This window comes from Grammomys surdaster, unplaced genomic scaffold (assembly GCF_004785775.1).
Source record: "Grammomys surdaster isolate TR1022 unplaced genomic scaffold, NIH_TR_1.0 61, whole genome shotgun sequence".
Lineage (NCBI taxonomy): Eukaryota > Metazoa > Chordata > Mammalia > Rodentia > Muridae > Grammomys > Grammomys surdaster.
Window position 1 is genome coordinate 6054020 of NW_021604563.1, and position 25105 is coordinate 6079124.

The following is a 25105-nucleotide window of genomic DNA, read 5'->3' on the forward strand; positions in this document are numbered from 1 at the left end:
GACGGAGGGAGGGAGGGAGGGAGGGAGGGAGAGAGAGAGAGAGAGAGAGAGAGAGAGAGAGAGAGAGAGAGAGAGAATACAGAGAGGCTCACTGGTCTGCTTTAATCATTTTGAAACCCTAAAATCTGTCCCCATAGTAACAGACTTCCTCAACAAGGCCACACTTACTTCAATAAAGTGATCAAGAATTCAAATCCATGAGTCATGGGGACCACTCTTATTCAAACAATCATGATGACTGAATAAGGAATATGACATCAGCACAGGGAAATGTTTTCAGATGCAAATAAAAGAAAGAAAGAAAAAAAGAAAGAAAGAAAGAAAGAAAGAAAGAAAGAAAGAAAAAATCATGACATTTTCACAAAAAGACATAAAACTAGAGACCATTGTGTCAAGAAAAATAAACCAAATCCAGAAAGAAAAATGCCATATTTAAACCAAATTTTCTTTTATATGGAGATCCTAGACTTATATCTATAAATTACTTATTTGATATATATATATATGCATCTGTGTGTGTGTACATGTATGTGCATGTGTGTATAAGTCATTAAGCTGTAAAGGTACCATAATAGGAGAAAAATAAATCTCCCTCTTCCTCTTTGGATTTTTGAGACAGGCCTTCTCTGTATAACCCTGATTGTCCTGTATCCTGAAACTTCCTTTGTAGACCAGCAGGCCTTGAACCCAAAGATACCCACCTTCTTCTCCATACCAAGTCCTGCAATTAAAGGCATACACCATCAGGCTAAGAAAGAAAAAGAAATCTTAGTGTAGGAGAATGAAAAAGAAGAGAATAATCAAACACATGTGAATTGAAAGCAGATTATTACTCCTGAGGGTAACATTTATAAAGACGACACCCAATCTGGCTTGTTCTTAATCAGCCGCCATCTTCCCGACTAGACAAGGCTTGTGGCCACAAGCAGCAGTTGTGTATTCTTGCTGCTCGGCTCAAGCTGCCTGCTCAGGCCACAGGCTCAGGTGGCCAGAGACACTGGCCCTGCCCCCCACTAGATGCCAGCATGGGAGATGGCTCTGCCAATCTTCCACACTGTCTCCACAAGGCTGGGCTGAGCCCAGACCATCCCGCCATCCATTCAGTAGAAATGAGACTCTAGAGATTAAAGATTAAAAGGTTTTATATATGTTTGATAATGCTCAATTAACAAGATGCCCACACAATTGGAAGTGTTAACCAATTAACTAACCTAGATATAAGTTGTTAGCCAGGAATGCTCTCTATACCTGCATGGTTATCCATGGCTCCTACATCTCTGCTCCTCCCTTTGCTCCCCCACTTCCTTCTTCTTACTCCTCTCTCCTTAGCTCCTCTCAGCTTGAGGGGAAAATTTCCCACTACATATTAATATTAAGAGGATGAAAATCACTAGTAGGAGGGAGACATGGGGAAGAGAATATAGAAGAGGAAGATGACAAATATGGAAAAAGTAGATAGGAATTTATCATAATAAAATCATTACATTGAATGATAACTTTGAAAAACTGAAGAAGAAAAGAAATTGAAATATTTGAGTAAGCCAATGACATTATGAACCCTTGGATAAATTAAAATATACCATTTTTGTAAATTTATATATGGACTAAATATAATTTCTCTTCTCATTAATATATGATAAACCTTTCACTTAACACATTTAATTTTTATATGAATCCCATAAATTTGGGAAGAAATGTCATAGATAGATAGAAAGATAGATAGATAGATAGATAGATAGATAGATAGATAGATAGATAGAGGAGAGAGACTTGGGGAATTTAAATGATGCCCTAATACAGGTACTGTTGGGAGCCGACTCTGAACAGAAAGCGGCTATCATCTTTGCAGCCATCTCGAGGCGTATACCCTGACAAGAGACTTGTTTTCAACAGCCTACAACAGCTGAGCACACTCTGATAATTATCTTGCTTTTCTTACATATCATGTTTTGTTGTTTATTGCCCCAGCTGCAGGGTACACATGGTAAAGTGTCTTCAGCTGCGTTCCCCTGCTTGTGTTTATATATACTCATGATTTCCTTTCAATTGAGGCGAGACTTGAGGATAGAATAGACCAGACTCCCTGTCTTGTCTCCATTCTTCGTGTCTCTGTCCCCAGTCTCTCTCTTGCTAGGCCCTGACCCGCGGACCAGACAGAGCAGCAGAATGGGCCGTTACAAGGTACTAATTAATGAATTCATACCTCATCCTTATTTTTTATTATTCCTTATACTGTGCTAACTGTGACACAAGACCAAGGCACTTGTTTCCATATATAAAATAACTGGGAAATAGGAATAAAAACATGAAGCAAAAGAAACATATCAGCTATGTATTAAATAATATCTGTTTTGTAAAAATACTGGATCTCATGTTCTCTCATCTGTTGTTGAAAGGATATCTGCACACAAAATGTAGTAAGTATACAATTTTTTATGTCATTCTAAAGTAATGATTACAAATGAGCACAAGCCAAAATATTAATATTTTACCTTTCAATTAAATGTCCTTGTGAGATTTGTCAGCTCTAAAAATATCCTATAACTTAGAATATTAAATTTCAAAAGGACATAAAATAAAATAATTGCATATAAAAGATCACTGACAGCTACTAAACTGTGCATTAACTTTAGGAGGTACCAAATAAATGAACATTATTTAGATATTTCAATTAAAGCCCCAAGGATTTTCTATGTAAAATTTAAGCACTGTATTTTATTGTTTCTAATTCTCTAATGATTTAAGTTTTTAACTTGCAAAAAGGAAAATATTTTTACACAGTGATATTTGATCTCAAGTTTGAAGAATTTTCTTACATTTATTAAAACTATAATTGACTTCAGTATAAATACTGAAATATTGACTGTAGTTTAGCTAATAGTTTGTTTAGAAATAGTTACAAATGAATTGTCTAATCCTATGTAAAACATATTTGAATTATTTATTAAAGCTTTCAAAAATGCAGATTGATCAGGAATGTGTATATATATATACGTATATATACACATGTGTATATATATACATATGTATATATACACATGTGTATATACATACATATATATATATATATATATATATATATATATATATATATTCATGTATTTTTACATCCAATTTTATTTTTTAAGCAATAATTTTATGGAGAATGGAGAATTTACACTCTATCAGCTATACATATATTTATTACTCAATTTTTATTTCATTTATTTACCAGGTTGGCTTACTACACTCTAGAACTTGCTTGCCTCTGCCTGAGTGCTGGATTAAAGTCATGTGTCACCATTCCCAGTGCATTTCTCAACTTTCAAACTTAGTATTTACCAGCTTCCAGAGACTTCCACAGACTTTAAGGACATTTTACCTTCTTAAATAGGGTTAAATATACATGTGTCTGTGTGCATCTGTTGCAGTTCATAAGTACTACAGAGGTTCGTAGCAATGCAAATATTTAGTGGAAATGGGAACGAAGGCAAAAAAAAAAAAAAAAAACAGAGAATAGTGTCCTAGACATAGGGGAAAGCAAGTATAATATCCAGAAGTATGATTTTTATAGGTTGAAAATTCAAAGGACACATATACTCATACCGTACTCAAACCATAGTCATGTCCCTGTTACCCCAATTTATGGTTTCAATGTAATCAAAATGACAGTGTTATTTTTCAGAGGATAGCAATGTTGTATGGCATTCCATGGAGAGATACTTACAAATGTATATTTAATTACCCAAAATAAGGTACTGACAGGAAACCAAAAAAGTGATTCCATCAAGTCTAGTAGGCTTATTAGAATTACTTCATCATAGATGAAGGGCTAGTAGGAGGAATATATGTGATGGTGTAGAGTGAAAAATTATAGATACTGGGTATATAGAATCCTATTTAGACACATAAAATATTCTTTAGGCTTTCTTTATAAAGACATGGAGGCATGAAGCAAGTTAAGAATGTAGACAGACTAGTTACGGGAACTGGCTAGAATGCAAGTTAGCCAGGTGCAACCAAACTGAGAATTGCAGTGACAGGGCAAGGCCAAAGTACCAGGGCAGGACCACATTCTTGAGGAAAGATAAGCGTACAGAGAGAGTTTTCACATGACCCTGACTCACGTAGGTTGGGTTCCTTTGGAATGTTCTGCTATTTTTATGTTATGCCACCTTAACAACCCCTCACCCCCTCCCCATTCCTTGGTTTGTGGTTTTTCCCCTTAAAAACCCCTCTCAAACTGGCTGTCGGGGTCAATTCAGCTCCTGTGTGGGCATACGAATTGACGGGCGGCTAGCTGTCACGTCCTAATAAACCTTGCTATTGCTCCGGTACATGGTGTCTCGAGCAGATTACTGGGTGGTCGTGACTTTCTGAGACTTGAGTGAGGGTCTCCCCTCTGTGGAGGTCTTCAATGGCTCACAAAAGATACAACCCTGGTGTTCTCTGGAAAACATGTGGCCTGTTCTGCAACCCATATTCTCCTCTTCCTAGCAATTGCTTACAGGTATCTTATAAATCTTCTAAAAATTTCTGAGTTTCCTGATCATTATAAGTATCATTTTTTTGCCTGAAGCATAGTATTTTTCATTCTCACAAAAGGAAGAGATGTCTAAATTCATAAGAAATGCCTGAGCAATAAGAAAACACAATCTTTATATCTGCATGGAACAATAAACAATGCTAATCAGCTTATAAAATAAATAGGAACAAGCTTAGAAATACCACACTTATTGATTTCACAACATGTTACAAATATGTCATGTTTTGTAGTTAAGGCAATATAGCATCAGAAGAAAAAGAGGAATTTTTAAAAATTTATTTTATTTTACTTTTTATTTTTTCCCAATCTACTTTTATACCATTTTAGTTGCATGAATGAGTTGGGAGCCGACTCTTAGCCGAAAGTGGCTATCATCTTTACAGCCATCTCGAGCCATATACCCTGACAAGAGACTTGTTTCAACAGCCTACAATAGCTGAGCGCACTCTGATAAACATCTTGTTACACTGTTTAGTGCCCCCAGCTGCAAGGTGCTCCTGGTATCCATGGCTACAAGGCATGTGACATAGTGCCTTCAGTTGAGCTTGTCCGTGAGGGCAAGTCACGTGGTAAAGGGTATAAATACCCAGGATTTCCTTTCTATTGAGAAGGTAGATGTAGGAGGTAGGAGGTAGAAGGTAGAAGGTGGAAGGTGGGAGGAGTCAGGAGACAGAAGGAGTGAGGAGAATATAGAAGAAGAGAGGAGAATAAAGAAGAGACTTGAAGAGACTCCACCGGACTCTGTCTTGTATCTATCTTTTGCGTCTCTCGCCCCTTTTTCCCCCTTCCTCCGTCCCCACTCTCTCTCTTGCTAGACCCTGACCTGCGGACCGGACCAGCAGAACCGGCCGGCCTTTACAAAGTAACAGAACCTGACGGCCGTTACAAAAGAAATGGCAGTTACAAAGTGGCGCCCAGACGTGCGGCAGCAAGAACCAGAGACCCAGTGAGGGACGTTACTGGAAGAAGGATCAACTGAAAATTCCGAGGTGAAACAGAGGTGATTGCCACAGGAAACTGCCGTGTGGAGACCAGTAAGTCATAGTAATAATGGGGCAAGAAATAAGTCAGCCTGAACTCAACTCTGTTTTTGTTCTGTTGCTTGCTGTTTACGTGTATCAATTGTCTGCTTTTGTTTCGCTGTTTAAATGCCTTTCATGCCCAAAAGAAAAAGAAACACATAGAATCCAAAATACATCCAAAGGTTGAAGTAATCAATTTGTCAGAGCCAGATTGTGCTGACCTAGAAGAAAAGACAGCCAAATATTTTGATCCTGAATGGCCTTCTTCCCAAAGGCTCCCTCCCTGTGCTCCTCCACCTCCAGATGCTCCTGCTATAGAGATGGTGGTTGAAGATCACAGAAAGGAGTTGCAGGACAAAATTTCTTTTCTTAAAGAACAAATTTCTCTCCTTAAACAACAAATAGAATTAGAGGAAGAGTATCAGGACTTAATTAATCAGATACAAAAATTAAAGACAGGGAAGAGGTCTCAAGAGGGCAAGGAAAATTCCTCAGGTCATCGAGTTCCTCAACCTGGAGTCCAAAGGCAGCCCCTGTCCTCTGGTTTTAGTTCAGCCACAGATCAGCCAGAGGAGAGAGAGGTTAAGGTTTTCCCTGTATCACAGACTAGAGATGCTCAAGGAGTTTCATGGAGACATCACATAGGGTTTAACTTTCAAATTATTAAAGAATTAAAAAATTCAGTGTCACAATATGGTGCCACTGCTCCCTTTACTCTTGCAATCTTAGAATCTGTTGCAGAGGAGTGGCTGACTCCTGGTGATTGGGATACTCTAGTGAGAGCAGTTATTAGTGGTGGTGACCATCTTATTACAAAAGAAATGGCAGTTACATGAATGTATTAAGGTCAGTTCTAGGTTGAGGAACTAGGAATACAACAGATGCAAATAGTCAAAGAATAAGCAAGGAAATAAACACAAATAGTCAAAAACAAGCAAACCAATAAACAAAGTCCTGTGATCACTCTTGTGATCACTGTTTCTAAGGGCTTATCAGGATGACCAAAATATCTGAGCATACTTCCCTGTCCTAGCCCAAAGTCATTTGCATGCCTGAAATTTCTTTTGTTCTAGCCTAAGATTTAGATTCCTGCCTGAAATTACTTCTTTGTTCTAGCCTAAGGTCAGATTCCTACCTGAAGCCCATTTCCTTGCCTTTGGCCAATGTCAGATATGAAGCTCATTTACTTGTCCTAGGTCATTCAAAATTTTGAATAGAATAGAAAGGTACAAAATAAACTTATACATTTATGAACACTTTATTTTCAGCAATGATGTCAAGAACACATTATGGAGAAAAGAGGTTCTCTTCAATTAATTATGTTAGGAAAACTGTTTGTTCACCCAGAAAAGCAAGAAAATGAACTACTCTTCTACAACATCTATAAAAGAATTAATTCAAATATATTAAAGACTAAGTTTAGGAAAAGACTGAAATAATAGCAACTAGGAAAAACCATATGGAAAATTCCCTTTGACATTAGTATAAGCAATTATGTTTCATATTGTCCCCCAAAACATCAGCATTAATTAAAAGGGTTAGTGGCATTGCACCAATTTTAATAGCTAGTATACAACAAAAGAAACAAGAGAGTAAAGCAACAAGCTACAAAATAGGAAAAGGATACTAGCAAGCCAAATACTTCTTCAGAAATACTTAATAGATAAAATAAAACGTCAAAAATGACTAAGATATAATGAATGTGCAAACATTAACCTGATGTGCCCCCCTGCCCCTAGCCTTCAGCAGGCAGGCCTGAAAGACAGTATTTGCCATAGGACCTTAAAGACTCAGGTGGAGTCATCCACCCTGGCTGCACATACAACTTCTTCCTAAAACATAGAAGAATAGACTGCTGGCTGAGCTTGTCTTGCAACATAATCCAGCTGTAGCAAAGGATGGATTCTATGAGCTTTCCCTATATATACAAATGCTGAAAATTAAACCTTGAGCCTTGAGCCTTGATCAGAGAAATTTGTTTGGTTCCCTGTTTCTTTCCCCCCCCCTCTGTCTCTTTTTTCACTTCCAGACTCCCTTTCAGGTGAACCCAGTTTGTCCTCAATTTCGTCATAATGTTGTTAACCCTATGAGAACTTATACCTAATCAGTTATGGCAAATGTGTGTTACTCATTTCTGATTTTGAAAAATTCAAATATGTACATGTGACTTGACACTTTTCCAGGCTCTCTAGTTGCAACTGCTTTAACAGGAGAAGCAACTAAAAGTGTAATTAGTTATTGCCTACATTATTTTTCTATGTTTGGTGTTCCATATTAGATTAAAACAGATAATGGAACTTGCTATTGCAGGCATGCATTTGAGACTTTCGATCGACAATTTAATATTACCCATATTACTTGGATTCATTTTAATCCTCAAGGACAAGGTATTGTGAAACAGATATTGTAGAACATTAAAATAATATCTTCATAATTCTCTGAGTATGGGAGGAGCAGATACTGGCACGTCTACCCGGGTTTTGCAAGGAACTCTGAAAAATTGGCTTTTTGTTTTTTAAAAAAGAAGGGGAGTTATACCCTGCAAGGTCACTGAAAGCACACCTTGTTTTTGACTTATTTATTTTAATTTTTTTTCAAACTGATGATAAAGGTCACTCTGCAGCAGTTTGCCATTGGCATCCAGTCACTTACAAATCATATGCCACGGTAAAATTGTGAGACCCCTTAACTAATAAATGGAATGGTCCCAACCCTGTTTTAATTTGGGGCCAAGGTTCTGTCTGTGTTTTCTCTCAAAAAGAAAATGGAGCTCAATGGCTGCTGAAAAGATTGGTCTGTCAAGTGAACATGGACCCTGAGCCTAATGATTATGATACTAATGATGAAGACAGCTCAAAAACCCTATCAGCCAGCTGAGTTAACCTGGAGTGTACTCTCCACTCTTACTGGAGAGCAAGTGATTTTTATCAGTACTTAAAGCTACCCCCCATATACCAGGTGGCCAGATTTTGTGTTTGATCCTTGCCATTTAGCAGAAATTAGATACCTGGGACATTCCTGCTTTCAACTTTAATTTCTACACTGCTTGCATCATTAATTATAATCTTGTAGCTTTTAACTTTTGGATCTTGTATCCTAAACAGATTGGTTGTCTTCATACAGGATTGCTATCAGCAAGCTCAGCTATTCACCATGGCAGTTATCCATCGCTATGAAGAAATCCATTGACTGCATGCTCATATGTCTTTTGGTCTGAATTCATATATGGCTTTAGTCTGTATAGGAAAGAGTGTGCTATTGAATGCTGGAAGTCAGAGATGGGTAAGAGTGTTCTGGAGCTTCTATCGACCTAAGTCCAAGGCAAACATCAATGCTGGTATTTTGTCCTCCTCCATGGGGAAGAAGGATCAATATAAACACCAACCTAAGCCAGACACAATCTCCTGGCCAGGATGATGGAAAACAAGTAAATCTTGTGGCCCCATCCAGCTACTGGTACTGCTCATCTTTAAAAAACTAAAAAAGGAAAACTGTGTCCTCCCCTAGCACTGAGCAGCTGAAAAGACCTTGTTTGTGACAGGATCTTAATGACCCAGGTGGAGTCATCCACCCTGGTTGTATGTACAACTTCCTACAGGAAGACTACCCACTGAGCTTTCTTTGCATAATGTACCTGAAACAAAGGATGGGTTCTATGGGCTTTCCCTATATATACAAGTGCTGAAAATTAAACTTTGAGCCTTCATCAGAGAACTTTGTCTTGGTTCTATGTTTCTCTCACCCCTCTGTCTCTTTTTCATTTCCAGCTTCCCTTTCAGGTGAACTCATTTTGTCTGTGGCCGCTGGCAGCTACAACCTGAAGTTGTCAGACAAAATAAATATCAGACATATTACAAGACACTGAAAATCACTTTACTTTAGCTAAATAAAAATTAAGGTCACTCAGAACTTGTGATTATAGTTTGATAAGCAAGAGAAAGCATAAGTTTTAGGGAGGAGATAGATGAAGGCTACACTTACACATTGTTTGTGGGATGGTAAATTGTATAGCCTTTGTGAAAAACCTTTGAAAGTATCTCAAAATGATAAGATTAGAACTAGCAGTTCTTATGGAGCTAGGAAATTAAGAAGAGACCAGCACCACTGAGGTGAAATCTGGGAAGTATTTTCTGAGAACACATAGAAGTTGTGTACCAGTGATAGCCAAGGTTGTACCTCGTGTAGTCTTGGACCATCAACTGCAACTGAGGCTGTACCTTCACCAATGGTCTTCCATGTTCTTTCACAATGCCAACCCTCAGCTGCTCTTCATAACCCCTTCAATCCTTCAAAAGCAGTACCAACTGGGTGACTCATATATTACCAAGTACAGCTCCAGCAAACTAGTATCAATTGTCCCAGTATTCCCTTCTGTGTTAGTTAGGGATTTACTGCTGTGAACAGACACCACGAGCAAGGCAAGACTCATAATCATCAACATTTAATTGGAATTGGCTTACAGGTTCAGTCTAGTATCATCAAGGTGGGAACATTGAAGCATCCAGACAGGCATGGTACAGGAGGAGCTGAGAGTTCTACATCTTCATCTGAAGGCTGCTAGCAGAATACTGGCTTCTTGGCAGCTAGGATGAAGTTGTTAAAGTCCACAACCACAGTGACACACCTATTATAACAGGAGCACACCTTCTAATGGTGATACTCCTTGGGCCCAGTATGTACAAACCATAGGAGTTATGCTACTGGGAGTTGATTTTGAGGTCTCAGAAGCTTAAACCAGGCCTGGTGGCTCGCTGCCTCTTCCTGCTGCCTGTATATCCAGAAGTAGAACTCCTAGTTACCTCTGCAGCATCATGTTTGCCTTCATGCCACCATGCTTCCTACCATGGCAATAACGGACTAACCGTCTGAACTGTAAGGAAACATCAATTAAATATTTACTTTATATGAGCTGCTATGGTACTGGTGTCTCTTCATAGCTGTAGAAACACTAAGATACAAGGTTTCTCTACATAGCCCCAGTTGTACTGGAACATACTACATGAACTCACCAGAGATCAGCATGCCTCTCCAATGTTCTGTTATTACAGGTGTGTACCACCAAGCTGGCCTGGTCTACATAGGGAGTTCCAGAACAGCCAGGGATTACACTGAGGAACTCTCTCTAGAAAACAAAAAAAGAATTAGTAGCTATAAGATAGCCTTTTAAGATTTAAAAAAAATGGGGTTTCAACTCACTTTTAAAAACATAAAATGAGTAGAAAATATTGCAAACTTGGATATATTATTCATCATCAATTATATTTTGAAAAAAATATGTCCAATATGCTATATCACATTGTAATAATTTCAAAGAGTTAACTTCATTTATTCAAGTTTATACACAGAAATTTGGATACAGAAACTTGGCTTTCATGTTACTGGAAATATTTTGAAATATAATGTTTTCACTACCAATCTAGGATGAATTCCTTCTAAAGTTCAGTGAAACACTACCACAAATACATTTTCAGATAATTGAAGTTCAAGTGTTCTTTTTGAAAAATTGAAATTCTCAAGGTTTTATTTGTGTTCTCAGATATCAAATTGCTGATTCTGTGGTGAAACTTCATGGGGGAATGTTTGTCTCCTGATAACCAACATACAGCCACTAATAATTTTCTAGGTCCTTAAATTCTTATTGTTGTAATTATTACATTTAGAGATTTTATCCTATTAACAATGATACATGCCTATTTCTTCTGCATGCTATTGCTGTAGCTGGAGGTCCCTGTTTCTTCAGAAGATTGCTTGCAACATCTATTCTTGTTTCAATTTTCCATTAGTGGGTGATATTTTAAGTGATAATTGTAAGGAGCCATCATAGGACAAGCTAATAAGTAGTCAATGATCTTCCCGAAATAATCCACTTTGGGTTAAAAAAAAATTCATGATGGATTTGATCCCATGGGCAAGACCCAGGAGAAATACATTTTAGGAAAGATTCCTGCTATTAATATATTTTTCTTGTTATTATTAAACATATATAACAATCACTATGTATTAGACCACTCTTTTGAGAAGATCTATGCAAAACTATGAAAATGCACTTTCTTTTTTTTTAACTTTATTTTTTTTTATTGGATATTTTATTTACATTTCATATGTTATCTCCTTACCCTATTCCCCACCCACCCGGGAAACCCCCATCCCCTTACCCCTCCTCCTTCTTCTCCGTGGATGTAACCCCCTCCTACCCTCCCCACTCCCACTTCCCCACCCTCAAAATTCCCACACCCTGGGCCATCCAGCCTTCATGAGGTCAAGGATCTCATCTTCCACCTGTGCCCGGCAGGGCCCTCCACTCTTACATATTCAGCTGAAGCCCTGGATCCCTCCATAAGTGCTCCCAGGCTGGTGGTTAGGACCCTGGGAGCTGTGGTTGGTTGGTATTGTTGCTCTCCTCATGGTGCCACAAACCCTTTAAGCTCCTTCAGTCCTCACTCTAACTCCTCCATTGAGAACCTCATGATCAGTTCAATGGCTAGTTGTGAGCATCTGCCTCTGAATATGTCAGACTCTTGAAGGCCTCTGAGGAGACATCCATATCAGCCCCTTATCAGCATGCACTTCCTGACTTCCACATCAGCATCTACCTTTGGTGACTGCACATGGGATGGATACTCAGGTGGAAAGGTCTTCAAATGGCCCCTCCTTCAGTTTCTGTCCCTCACTTTGTCTCCATATTTGCTCCCTTGAGTATTTTGTTGCTCCTTCTAAGAAGAACTGAATCACCCCCACTTGGTCTTCCTTTTTTATGAGCTTCATGTGGCCTGTGAGTTACATCTTGGGCATTTCAAGGTTCTGGGCTAATATCCGATAATCAGTGAGTGAATACCATGTGTCTTCTTTTGTGATTGGCTTGCTTCACTCAGGATGATAATTTCTAGTTCCATCCATTTACCTAGGAACCTATCGAATTCATTGTTTTTAATAGCTGAGTAATACTCCATTGTGTAAATATACCACATTTTTTAAATCCATTCCTCAGTTGAAGGACATCTGGGTTTTTTCCAGCTCCTGGCTATTATAAACAAGGCTGCTATGAACATAGTTGAGCATATGTCCTTGTTATATGTTCGAGCATCTTCTGGGTATATGCCTAGTAGTGGTATAGCTGGATCCTCAGGTAATGCTATGTCCAATTTTCTGAGGAACCGCCACACTGATTTCCAAAGTGGTTGCACCATCTTGCAGACCCACCAACAATGGAGGAGTGTTCCTCTTTCTTCACACCCTCACCAGCATCTACTATCACCTGAGTTCTTAATCTTAGCCATTCTGACTGGTGTGAGATGGAATCTCAGAGTTGTTTTGATTTGCATTTCCCTGATGACTAAGGACACTGAACATTTCTTTAGTTGCTTCTCGGCCATTCGAGTTTCTTCCATTGAAAATTCTTTGTTAAGCTCTATACCCCATTTTTTAATAGGGTAATTTGGTTGTCTGGAGTCTAATTTCTTGAGTTCTTTGTATATATTGGATATTAGCCATCTATCAGATGTAGGATTGGTAACGATCTTTTCCCAATTTGTTGGTTGTCATTTTGTCCTATTGACAGTGTCCTTTGCCTTACAGAAACTTTGCAATTTTATGAAGTCCCATTTGTCAATTCTTGATCTTAGAGCATATGCCATTGGAGTTCTGTTCAGGAACTTTTCCCCTGTGCCCAAGTATTCGAGGGTCTTCCCCACCTTCTCTTCTATTAGTTTCAGTGTATCTGGTTTTATGTGGAGGTCCTTTATCCACTTAGACTTGAGCTTTGTACAAGGAGATAAGAATGGATCAATTTTCATTCTTCTACATGTTGTCCTCCAGTTGAACCAGCACCATTTGTTGAAAATGCTGTCCTTTTTCCACTGGACAGTTTTAGCTCCTTTGTCAAAGATCAAGTGACCATAGGAGTGTGGGTTCATTTCTGAGTCTTCAATTCTATTCCATTGATATTCCTGCCTGTCTCTGTACCAATACCAGGTAGTTTTTATCACTATTGCTCTGTAGTACAGCTTGAGGTCAGGGATGGTGATTCCTCCAGAAGTTCTTTTATTGTTGAGAATAGTTTTCGCTATCCTGGTTTTTTTGTTATTCCATATGAATTTGAGAATTTCCTTTTCTAACTCTGTGAAGAATTGAGTTGGGATTTTAATGGAGATTGCATTGAATCTGTAGATTGCTTTTGGCAAGATGGCCATTTTTATTATATTAATCCTGCCAATCCATGAGCATGGGAGATCTTTCCATCTTCTGAGATCTTCTTCGATTTCTTTCTTCAGGGACTTGAAGTTCTTGTCGTACAGGTCTTTCACTTGCTTGGATAGATTCACACCAAGGTATTTCATATTATTTGCAACTATTGTGAAGGATGTCATTTCCCTAATTTCTTTTTCAGTCTGTTTATCTTTCATGTAGAGGAAGGCTACTGATTTGTTTGAGTTGATTTTATAACCAGCCACTTTGCTGAAGTTGTTTATCAGGTTTAGGAGTTCTCTGGTGGAAGTTTGGGGGTCACTTAAGTATACTATCATATCATCTGCGAATAGTGATATTTTGACTTCTTCCTTTCCTATTTGTATCCCTTTGACTTCTTTTTGTTGTCTAATTGCTCTGGCTAGGACTTCCAGTACTATATTGAATAGGTAGGGGGAGAGTGGGCAGCCTTGTCTTGTCCCTGAGCTTAGTGGGATTGCTTCAAGTTTCTCTCCATTTAGCTTGATGTTGGTTACTGGTTTGCTGGAAAATGCTCTTTCTTGAAGTGATGACATATAGACAAATATATGACTTATTAATTCTTAATGGTGATCCTATAAGAATTCCTGTTATTATACCAGTATTTATTAAGCTCTTTTATAGTGGGATTGCTATTAAGTCCATTCTGATAACCAATACTATAATGAGAACTCTGGACATCTTTAGTCTCACTTCTGAGATAATTAACAGATATTTTGTTGCTTAGAGAACAGTTCAAAAGGTTGTAAAACCATTAACCAATTCTCACCAAATTTACTTTGTTGCTAGGGCAGAAAATAAAATATTGACTGGGTTTATTTATACAAAACTTCACTAACAACTTAGTTATGCTTTTTAATTCTCCATGAACCTGTGGAGCTGTGACAGATGGTGAATGTTTAGCCAGATAATTAGTCCTAATGGATATGCATGTAAACATTGTCTCTTATATGCTTCTTATTTGATTTTTGATTTTAACTTGTGGGTAAACTTGTGATGAACTTTTTACCATGTGATAATGTATTCTGAAAGATGTATAAGTGCTGAGGACAAATTGAAGAGGACATTCTTGCTCTCTCAAACATTCATTCTCCTTGTCCCTGCTTTTCTTTGCATTATTCTCCTTATCCCCCCTTCTTAGCACTCCTTAGCCTGCTTTTCTGATCATTCTGCTTTTCCTCTTTTTTCTCAGAGAGTTTTCATAGGAAACTTTTTACTACTTAGAAATCAATCTTAAAATCACGTTCCAAAGTGTCACATTTTCTTCCTGCGACTTTAACTACCAGGCTGAAAGTTTGAGCTACATATTTCCTGCATAGATAGAACAAATGCTACTAATCTTCAGCTGTTTTAGGATAAACATTTAGAATAGCTAAATGGCAGAGACTGCAGTTTCTGGCCTCAGAGGAACTCAGAAGGCAGATCAGCAACTGAATCAAAGAAACTTAGACCTAGATAGTAAAATGTGTTATTATTAAACAGCAAACCTTAATGTCTCCTAAAACAAAGGCTTACCTCCATATCTGTTACCCTCCACCAACACTCTTCATCCTCTGCTTTCTCAAGGGGAACTAAGAACAAAAAGAAGACCATCCCTGGGCTGGCCCTCAGCAATAATTTTGATATTATTTCAACTAAAAAATCTTTGAAAACCTTCTCATTAAAATCACAATAAAGGACTGGAGAGATAGCTCAGTATTTAAAAAAACTGCTTCCTAGTACCAATATCATGCAGCATATTACCTGTAACTCTAGATCTAGGAATATCTGATGTCTCTGGTCTCTAAGAGCAGCAAAATAAAGGAGTACATACTCACCCTAGACATTCACACATACAGATAGAAATTAATCATTAAAATCATAAGGAAACCCCATGTCTTTCATTAACAGGATTTAATATCACCTGAGCCTATGTTTTAAACTTTCGTTTTTATAATCTTTACTCTTATTTCATTCAGTCTAGGCATTATCAGCTTCTCATGGATTTTTTTTCAGATTCTTGTTTTTCATTAAATAAATGTGTTCTTTGTAAATGTTATACATATATAGAATATATACTTAACCATCCTTTTCCCTGCGTTCTCCCAATTCCTTACTACCGTCCTTCTTTCTTATAAATCTTTTTGTCATCTGCTTGCATTGCTTTTTGACCCAAGAGGTAAACCAAGTCTACTTATTTGGAAGTATATATTGTAGCCTAGTAGATTCAGTAGTAGGTACCCTGTTGAAGATTATAACTATCCCTGTCCCAGGATCTATCAACAGCTTATAGCTCAGCATAGAGAATTGGCCCAATAAACTGTTACTATTACTTTTTTGTAGCACCAGGTTGTGTAGGCCCAGTGCAAGTCAATACAGTTGTTGTAATTTTATGACTACAGTGGTTTAATGGAGTTTAGTGAATGTATTTCACAGCTCTTCACCCTATTTTCTGAGCCTTACATATTTCATTCCTCCCTCACACTGTTCTTTTAGAATTAATTAGATCATGATTCTATATTTTCTTTTATTTATAGCTGAGGCCCCAAGCATCATTTTCCCCTATCTTTGCCAAACATAAGTTGCATTTAAAGAGGGGTTTTTCTGATTAACTCTAAAAGTAGCACTTGCTTATGAGTATAAGCATAGAAATTTTTTATAAAGCAGTTTGGTGGTATGTCAATTTAGTCAAAGAACAGAAGTAAGTCCCTCCCTTGGGACTGCTCCCTTTCCAGAAATCTGTAGTCAATTCAAGCTTACAGGTTTCTCCCACTCATGGAGTGGGCCTCAAACCAAACCAGTACAAAACACTTCTGCTTTTAATGTTCAACAGAACATATCCTTTTGCAGCAGGTTAATTTTGTGATTGCTAGTGGCACAGTTTGGTAAGATCATTCATGCCTTTTCAATGCCAAAAGTCTTAATAGTAGGGAGGCAACATCCAGCGCAGTTCCAGCTTACTTTTCCTAAGAATGCCACTCAAGTATTTAACTGATGTCTTATTGTCTACTTCTAGTTGGTGAATAGGAGAATGAGCAAGAACTTGTGTTGTTTTGGGGATGCTTAAAGCTTGCCTGACAAATTCTAGTGGAACTATCCCACATCTGGGACTGAGCATGCTGATTAATTAGCCATTGCTTCTAGGAGCAGCATTATCTAGGCATTCAAAATAACATTCATAGAGTAACTCCATATCTTTATTTCAGTTGTAAAGAGAGTATAGCTCTTTATGTCTTTTCAGACATGGCTTTTCTATGTAGCCATAGTTGTCCTGCAACTCATTACGTAGATCAGGCTGGACTTAAACTCAAAAGGCATGTACTACCATGAACAGCTAGGTGTAGTATGGCTTTCTATACAACCTTCATTTTGATTAATTCTTCCTCACACCTTGTCTCCTTGCTCTCTCTACTTCCTCCCTGTTTAAAAGTTTCCGTGTCTGTTATTCACCTTCTCGGAATTACTTTCGGCATACATTTTGCTCTCCCCCTTCTCTTAAGGCTACCTATCTACCAATATGCCACATGAATATCACCATTTTGCCTTTTTTTTTTCTATCCTACTTCTTGGGGAAATTCTCAATTTGACTCTATTAACTCTTTATCATCAATTAGATTTTATCTAAAACATCTTCCTTTACCAGCTTAACTGAACTTCAACTTCATCTGCAGTCACTTTTCTCACATTGGGTATTGAAGAGTACAGCCTATAGTAAATGGTGCAAGACCTACGCAGGTAGTCCTGGGTTACATAAGGAAAAAAAAGCTATAAGTTACACACACACACACAAATATATATATATATATATATATATATATATATATATATATATATATATCAAGCTGTACAAATCACTGAGAGGAAGCCAGTGAGCAATATTACCCTGTGAACTCTGCTGCATTTTTCCCTTGTCCTTGCCACCTCGAGGTTCCTGCCCTTACTTCCCTTCATAATGGACTATAAGTTTTAAAATGAGAAGTACTCTTTCCTCTCCAAGATGTTTGTGATGTTTATCATGGTAAAACAAATCAAACTATACCCATTACTATTTTGACTAATATGAAGATTAGCATGAAGTGTACCTGTTAAAATGGAAGAATATCAATTAGAAAGAGCAGTTGAAAATTGTTGTTTGTTCTTCAGTTTACTTTCTGTAAACCTGAAAACATTGCTGTAGGTGATATGCTCTAGCAAGTTGGTCAGTTATTGCAATAAAGTAACTAGAAATTATGGTACCTTAACTTTGCCAAAGTAAATTATACAATAGAAAGGGGATAAAAGCAGATGAAAATTTGTCACATATTTCAGAAGAGAATATTAGTGAATAAAAGAGAAATATGAGAATTCATTTGAGGATGAAAATTGAAAAATCTCAAATTGAAACCAAGAATATATTGAATTCATTATTCAGATAATATTCATAATATAGCTAAAATACTTAACAGAATGTTTAAATAAGGTATTTTCAGTTACTGACATGGAGAAATACTGGGGTTCTGTTTGATATAGATGAAGTTAACACAGATTAAGATATTCCATTTAATCTTATGTTAACGAGATGTTTTTCACAAACATAAATTTACAATGATGTTTGTAAACAAATATTTGGATTTTACCTATCTGTAGCTATTTCTACTTCTCCTACTATTATTACTATTAATTTTATGGTTTGATTAATAATGGGATACATAGGATTATAGGCAGTGACATTATTAGAAGATATTATACTGTTGGAGTAGGTGTGATCATGTTGGAGGAAGTATATCACTGGGAAGTGGGCTCCACAGTTTCAGAAACTCAAGCAAGGCCTAGTAGCTTACACTTTCTTTCTGCTGCTGGCTGATCTGGAGGTAGAACTCTCAGCTACCTACCTGTACCATGTCTATCCATGTGGCACCATGCTTCCCACCATGATAGTAATGGACTAAACCTCTAAACTTGTAATCTATCCACAATTAAATGTTTTCCTTTATAAGAGTTTCCAAGGTGTCCCCTCTGCCCTCTGTTGTTGGGCCAACAGTTCTTCCTGGATTCACAGAGGCCTGTGGCCATCTGAGGCTACCATCTCTCCCTGCATTCCCAGAGGCCTACTATTATCTGGGACTAGCAGAGGCCTGGTGTCATCAGGGATTCCAGGCCTGCCAAGACCAAGAACAACAAAATAGCTAAAGACCTCCATAAGAACACAATAAACAAATGCCAGGATGATATGGCACCACTCATACCCACCTATCTTACAATTACAAGCTCTGCCTATTTCAACAGAGCTGGGACACAAGAAAATGACCTTAAAATAAATTTTGTAAGGATAACAGAGTCCTTTAAAGAATAAATGACTACATCAACAGCAAAAGTACATGACTTGAAACTGATAATGGACCTCCAGACAGAGTTATTAACTTAATAAGCTGGCAAGCCAAGGATGGGTAAGATTCTACACAGAGCCTTACCAATCTAAGACATAAGTGCATTGCTTATGATAATGCATATTCCATGACGGGTAAGGAAGGCTTTTTTGTCAGAATGACCTAAGACAGGCTCAGGCTGGTTTATGCAATAAAAAGGGGGGATGTTGAAAGCTTTCGGGGCTGCCTGGTAGAATCTGTCATTGGCCAAGAACAAGAAAATGGTCTGCTTGGAATGAGTCTGACATTGGCCAAGGACAAGGAAATGGACTGCAGGCAGGAATATGACATTGGGCTGGAACAAAGAATTAATTTCAGGCAGAAATCTAAATCCTAGGTTAGAGCAAAGAAGTAATTTCAGGCAGAAATCTAAATCTTAGACTAGAACAAAGTAATTATAGGCAGAAATCTAAATCTTAAGCTAGAACAAAGAAGTACGCTTCAGGCATGAAAATGACTTTGGACTAGGACAGGGAAGTATGCTCAGATATTTTGATCATCCTGATAAGCCCTTAGAAATAGTGATCACAGGAGTGATCATGGGACTCTGTTTATTGTGGTGCATGTACTTTGAATATCTGGGTTTATTGTCTTCCTTGTTCCTGCACTATTTGCATCTATCATATTGGTAGTTCTTCAACCTAGAACTGACATTAATATTTGTATGCAATTTAAACAGTATAAAGGCAAAAAAGAAGAAGGAGGGATGGGATAGGGGATTAATGGGTGGGGGTAATGGGTAAAGGGGTATGGCATCTGAAATGTAAATAAATAAAATATCTGATAAAAAAAGAATAAATGACTAAGTATCTTAAAAAATACAAGAAAATACAATCAAATAGGTGAAAGAAATTTTCTTAGGTGTTTGTTGCTGTGAAGAGACACCACTACCAAGGCAACACTTATAAAGGACAACATTTAACTGAGGCTTGAGGCTGGCTTACATGTTAAGAGATTCAGTCCAATATCATCATGGTGGGAAGCACAGCAGTATCCAAGCAGACATGGTGTTAGAGGAGCTGAGATTTCTACATCTTTGTCCAAAGGCAACCCTGAGAAGACTGACTTCCAGAAGGCTAGGAAAAGGATCTTAAGGCTCACCCATACAGTGACAAATTTCCTCCAGAAATGCCACACCTACTCCAACAAGGCCTCACCTCCTAATAGTGCTGGTCCTTGAGATAATCATATTAAAACCACAACAGAAATGAATAAAATTATTCAAGACTTGAAAATGAAAATTGAAGCAATAAAGAAAACACAATTGAAGGCGATCCTGAGAATGGAAAACCTAGGTAAGAGAACAGAAACTATAGATACAGGCATCAACAACAGACTACAAGAGATGTAAGAAAGAATCTCAGGAATAGAAGATAAGATAGAAGAAATTTATATATTGGTCAGAGAATATGCAAAATCTAAAACGTTTCTAACACAAGACATCCAGGAAATGTGGGATCCTATGAAAAGACCAAATCTAAGAATAATAGTAATAGAAGGAGAAGATTACCAGCTCAAAGTCACAGAAAATATGTTCAACAAAATCATGGGAAAAAATGTCACTAACCTAAAGAAAGTGATGCCTATCAATGTACAGGAAGCTCATAAAATACCAAAAATATTGGGCCAGAAAAAAAATTTCCCTCCACATAGAAGGAGAGGGTTGGATGGGGGAGGACAATGTAAGGGTGAGACTGTGTGGAAAGGTGGGTGGAGGACTTCGAGTAGGCTTCGAAGCAAACAAAAACCAAATCAATGGAGAAAAAAATTAAGTGGGAAAAAAAAGAGTTGCCATGATCATGGGTTCTCCTGACAGCAATAGAAACTCTGATTAAGACAATTAACAGACATGATTTTTATACTGATTCATTAAGAAATATGAGGGTTTGTTTTTATTTCCGTTTTTGAAAAAGGAGACTTTGGTACCTTGTTCTATAGTAAGAATGTTAACCTAAATTAATAATCTCTTAATTGTTTTCATAATGCTTCATGTTGAATGACCTTTTTTGGGAATATATGTATATACATTAAAATAACAGATAACACTTAATTGGTAAAGTCTGTATTCTAGTCAATCTTTTAAGCACTTTAAAATAGTGTTGTGCAGGTTTTAGGACTATGTATGAGGAAGGTATTTTAATCACCAGATTACATATAATGACAATGAGGTACTTAGAGATTAACCAAATTTCTCAACTACTTGCAGTAGAGAGAGATCAGATTGCTGACATTCTCACTGAGAGTCTCTAGATACAAAATAAACTTGGAACATTATGATATCATGGATTCATTAACGTAATATCGAGTGAGAATCATAATAAATCTTCATTTCTTTGGAAAAATTATTTTAAATTTACAATATATATATATATATATATATATGAGATTAAATGAGATTAAGCTGTAACTAATTACTTTACTTTCCAGTTCTAGCATATCTTCGTCACTTATATAAAAATTTACATAGCTCAATTTTCTATCTTCTCCTATCTATTAATATAAATCTTTGGGACACTCAGTTCTGATTTATAGTTTTCTAAAAAATATTTGCTTAAAATACCAAAAGTTGAGTAGATGGTCTTCCTATGTGTTTCAGAGACATGGGTTTTACATGTTATTTGTCTTTTAAGCTTAAGTCTAAACTTCTTATTACTTAGGATTCTGCCATATTTAACATTGTATTCCCCATACCATAACATTATTTTTGTTTATATATAATATATTGATATCTTAGAATCCTTTTTATTAGCATCTTTAAGTATAATTAAACTGTGCTTATTGTTTTTCTCATATATCCTCCCACAACAAAATATAAATTCTCCAAAGATGGAGAATGTGTGTCATTTTGAATTTCTAACATGTTGCTAGGCTTAGTGATGACCTTCCATCAATAGCTTATCATTTAATTGAACCAAGTAAAATAGTAAGGAATGATTCATAAAAGCACATGACTCAATAATTTCTTAGAAAGTGGCAGGCAAAAGTCAATATTATTTTACTACATAGCGTCATAACCATAGATAATGACATTTCCAACAGATATATGTATAAGCCATATGGGAAGGTTGTAATCAGGACATATTTTTGCACAAAATAACTAAAAATACTTTTGTATGACACATTAAAAAGTAAATGGTATGTACAACAGATGGACCAAAGCAAAAAAAATAAAAATTCCTTCTACATAAAAGTATATCTTAATACAGGTACCATAATATATTCAGTAGCAGGTTTGCTATTTGTTTATAAGGAATCAAAGGAACCTATATAAAAACACTTTTCCAATGTGTAATTTTCCATATGTTATTTATCCAAATGCCTGATAGTAGAATAAACAAGCATAATCTAAGCAAAAAAAGTAAAACTAAGTCTAATAATTTTTAAGGAATATTATCTGTTTAGGCTCATAGTTAATTCACTGATGTTTTAAATAGTGAGATATTTTATCTCTATTATATTTTAAAATAAGTAAATATTTTTTCTTTCTAAGAATAACACACTAGTAACATATTTTTCTGCTTGATATCTAACCATACTACTGTTCTCATGTCCTCAGTGTAATAAATGATTGAGTATGGAAAGTCAATGGCTCCCAAAGATAAATAACTGATGAAAACAACATCAAAGAAAGTATCAATGCTGTGAAATAACATCATCAAAATTTACAATTGGTCTAATATATATAGACAAAAAGAATATAAATTTTCTGTGAATAGTGCTTCACATACCTCTAGTAACAGAGTCACTTAATAAGTATTTTAACCTGACTTGCTTAGCTTTCTGGGTATAAGTGAATCTGTATCTCATTGACATTTAAAAAAAAACACTGCTTTGTTGCTAATTGTAGATAGCATTTACTACCCTAAAATTTTTCTTGAACTTGTCTTCATTTGAAATTAAATTTTAATTTACAACATTTCATCTTTCTTTACTATATTCCACAAAAGCCACTTGTTCTGTATATTCGGTTTTATCTTTCTGTTTCTTGTTCTTGAGTATACTTAAATAAATGCCTGTTCTTCTTCTTGTGAAGTAATATATTTATGTTTTTGTATTAGATAAAAACACTCAGATTCTAGGGCTTTTCTTCAGCTGCATTGCATTAAGCAAGTTATTTAAGGCAGAGATTTTACTACTTTTGTAATGTGACTTTCAAACACATTCAATTTTCTCTATGCTGAAGATCTGTGGAAGGTACTTTGCTCTCAGGCCTCTCCAGGTTGAAGAGGTGAACCTACTGGTCATAGGACCTTGAATGCCTTTTGGATACATTGGTGCAAATCATGATCAGAAAATGTGAAGTCTTTTTTAAAGAGTACCAAAATAAGAACAGAAATTCTTGATCAGAAGATTTAGAGATTCGTGGCTTTCAATAAAATGTGGCAGCTTCAAAAATACAAAAGCCCTGAGTTTACTTCAGCACTCAACAGAGAAGAAATATTACTTAGTGCTTATGTCTTTTCCCTTGTGTTTGCAAAACAAGAAAATAAATCCTTCTCTACTAGATTTAAATAATACAGAAATGGGGGAAATTATATAAGACTCAGTAGGTATAGGATATCAAGCATATAAATAAAAAATTTAATAAAGAATGGACTTGATATATGGCTCAGCAGTTGACAGCACTTGCTGCTATTGTAGCATACTTGGCTTCAGCTACAGCATATACAAGGCAGCTCACAGCCAACTGTAAATCGAGATTTATGGGCTACAATACATTTTCTGGCCTCTAGGGGCAAAACACTTATACACATAAAATAAAAATAAAAATCCTTTTAAAAAATTACTAAAGAAAATATAAATAGCAAAAGAAAACCTTGTAGGAGTATTTGTAATAAAACAGCTAAAAACTTTGAACTAAACACACACACACACACACACACACACACACACACTGAAAGACAATTGAATAGCTGTTGAGATTCATGTGGAAGAATGAATGTAAATATATATCTTCATAAAGTATCTTTTGTCAGTCATGAAAGAATAGCACCTGTCTCCTCCAATTTCAGAAGAAATAAAATCAGACCTGTATATAACTCATTTACAAATTTAGGGAAGTTGCTGGAACAGATGACTGATCATAGGCCATTAACAAAAAAATGTGAAGAGCAATGAAGATATTCAAATTACTCAATAATAAAGACAAAAAGAACAGATTTTGTGATATTTAAAGGTCTGTAGGCTGTTAAAATCAATGTATTTCAGTATATTAAATAACAAGCTAAAAGAAGGGGTAATTGCATAAAGATATCAATTCCAATGATAAACTCATTTGGTATAGCATTTGCTTTTTACTTTTGGGGTCTGGGATGAAATTCACTGGTAAAGTACTCAACTATCATGCACAAATCTCTGAGTTCTATAGTTAGAATTACCAAAAATGTATTAGTGATAAGTATGTCTTAAGGAAATTCTAATCTACATTAACACTTCTGTATTAGCCAGGAATACCATCTTTCTTACATCAGTGAAAAATACTGGAGAGAAACAGTTCAAGGGTAGAAAATCCCATGGTCTCAGAGGTTTCACTCCATCATCAGATTATTTTATTACTGTGCATCTGGGATAAGCATCATAACAGCAGGTATGAGTGGTACAGTGAACTTATTTATCACATGGTGGCAATGAATTAGAGAGAATGGTAAAAACCATGGGAGAACAGATATAAGTCTAAGGAGTCTATTTCTTGTTCAATCTCTAACAGGTTATAATGTAGTAAAAGTATAATGTACAATTTAAATAGTATTTTGAAAACACAAAGGGAAAAGAGAACTGAAATGTAAACATAGTTTAGTACTAATTTTTTTTAAAAAAGTATTAGTTCTTTAACTTTATATAGAGGTTTTTTAAATTAAACTGAAATGAAACATTTTTAAAGTGTTAAGATTATCTAGGAAGGAACAAATCACATTTTAGTTGAATTTTGGTATATTTGTTAGAAAAGTATA